We start from the raw sequence: 2,500 nt of genomic DNA, 5'->3' as shown, positions 1-2,500 counted from the left end.
CCGAATGAAGCCGAGTGCAGCCTGACTGCAGCGACAAAAGACGAACGGCAGCCATTGTTTTTTGTGCGAGTGCCGTCACTTCTTATTTTCGGTTTTAAAACGGTCTCAAACTTCTTTTTTGAGGCACGGAATTTACTATTAAGATATCGTTTGGATAGAATTTAGTTGTTTAACTTCATATATGTGGTCAATTAATCATGACAGAGCCTATTTAAAAATATAAATTTAGAGAACCGGCAGGGGCGGGGAGTGACACGCATGTATCCCAATAAGGCAACCTATTTTGGGCATGGCCGCCCCAAAAGTCCCGTTGCGTCACATAGTCTGGAGGTGGTCAAAATGAACTGCTGATTGGCTGAAGGGGAACAACGATCATTGGTTGAAGGGGTTGTCAGTCAACGGTATTACTCCCGCCCAACTCCAGCCCACAGCGAATATTGCAGAAAGGCGGTTCAGGCCAGACTCACTTCTGAAATCAAATGGAAATGAGATTTCCGGAGGGAGGGTTTACCAGGCTACCGTGGGTCCTGGTGTACGACTCAATATTTTTACATACAGCTCTATCATTATAAATAGGTTTTAGTGATGACGGTAGTAGTTGTCTGAAAGGTACAGCTACATGTTCTTTATTACAAAGGCATCAGCTAAATAAATATATATATTAAATGTATATATATATAGTATTTATATAATTATTATTGCTTTTGAAAAGGTGCATCATTACTGTGTGTGTGTGTGTGTGTGTGTGTGTGTGTGTGTGTGTGTGTGTGTGTGTGTGTGTGTGTGTGTGTGTGTGTGTGTGTGTGTGCGCGTGTGTGCGTGTGTGGGGTTTATGTTGATTGTCACTTGTCCACAGCAAATATATTCTTAAAAATAAGTCTTTCAGTCTTTTTTTTTTCTCAAAACAAGTGTAAATATCTCACCTATATGGGGAGAACTATCGCAACGTGATACTAATGCAACCCCCACTAGTCTTAGCTTTGTGGTTCAAAAACTATTTCATACCAAGGGACCCCCGAATTGATATATGTTTGGCCACGGACCCCCCCCCCCCATCTGAAAATGTTTTGTGCCAGGAGACCCCCCTCCCAAAAGAGAAGATTTGTGTTGTTAAAGAATTCAAAATTGTTCAAAATGTTTCTAAGTTAAAGTTAGATAACCGATACTTCCACATCAGAAAAAAACATACACAGTCAAATCCTGAGTGTTAAAGGCAGGGTGATCGGTTTTCCTTTGATAAAATAAGTGTTAAATAACTATATATTCTGATGGTAATCATTACTATAGAGTGTTTGTTCAGTAACAGTGTTAAATAACTATATATTGTGATAGTAATCATTACTATAGAGCAGTGGTTCTCAAACTTTTTCGTGCCAAGGACCCCCAAATAGACACTTATTAGACCGCGGACCCCCGTTTGAAAAGATAAGCCAGGGACCCCCATAATAGAAGATTTCTACGGCTCTCTCTAGCAGTGATTCTCAACCATTTTAATTTCAAGGACCCCCAGTTTAACATGCATTAGGGCTATGGACCCCCATTTAATGGCATGGATGTATGTCTCTGGGACCCCAATTAATATTGTAAAATCAATGTTAATGTAACTCTGAGAGTGTACAAATGGAACCAAATGGACCTGTTAGGGTCCATTTGGTTCCATTTGTACACTCTCAGAGTTACAGACCCATAAGGGTCCATTTGGTTCCTATCCATCATTTAGCTGGGGACCCCCTGGAACCCCCTCAAGTACCCCTGGGGGTCCTCGGACCCCACTTTGAGAACCAATGCTATAGAGTTTTTGTTCAGTAACAGTGTTAAAAAACGATATATTGTGATAGTAATCATTACTAGTGTTTGTTCAGTAACAGTGTTAAATAGATCTATACTGTGATAGTAATCATTGCTATAGAGTGTTTGTTCAGTAACAGGAGTCTCCATGTCTCTGCAGCTCTTTAAAAAAAACTGAAAATTCAAGTCAGGAAACCAATTTTATCCAATCAGGAGAGAGATCAAACAAGTGGAATTGGAGGTGATGACACAACGGCAACATTGGAACTGGAACGCTATAAAACGTATAAGCCGATAAACGGGTACTCTCTCCTGATTGGTCGAACATTTGTAATGATTACTATCACAATGTTGTGCTTTAACTTTTGAACGAAAACCTTTTTGTTCTGACATAAAAAATAATCACTTTACCCTACCTTTAAAAGACAACTTTGTTTATTTTTACAACCAAGGTTTATATTTTAGCTTGTAATTAAAGTAAATAAAAGATAAGTGTTGCAAATGTAGCAATTTTCGCAATTCTTTTTACAGTGGGCGGGGGCATTCTGTCCGGTGGCTAAATATGTCTTTTTTACACAATAAAAAAGGTCCTGTGGTCTTTGATGTCCAGATGTGAGTTATTGGGGGATAGAAGAGCTCCTGTAAATAATAATAAAGAAAACACCAGGTTATTGTGTAAAAAAAATACATATTTAGCCACCGGACAGAATGC

At 39.1% G+C, this 2,500-nt stretch overlaps 1 long non-coding RNA gene across 1 annotated transcript in view; it reads right to left on the bottom strand.

Moving 5' to 3' along the window:
* LOC311039202 overlaps positions 1-2,500 on the bottom strand; it is a 765,206-nt gene that overhangs the window by 416,662 nt on the left and 346,044 nt on the right. The gene's annotated exons all lie outside the window — the stretch shown is intronic.

This window comes from Gymnoscopelus microlampas, assembly GCF_963454915.1.
Source record: "Gymnoscopelus microlampas genome assembly, chromosome: 22".
Classification (NCBI taxonomy): Eukaryota; Metazoa; Chordata; class Actinopteri; order Myctophiformes; family Myctophidae; genus Gymnoscopelus; species Gymnoscopelus microlampas.
Note: the sequence above shows the minus strand (reverse complement) of the source record. Positions and strands in the feature narration are given on the sequence as shown.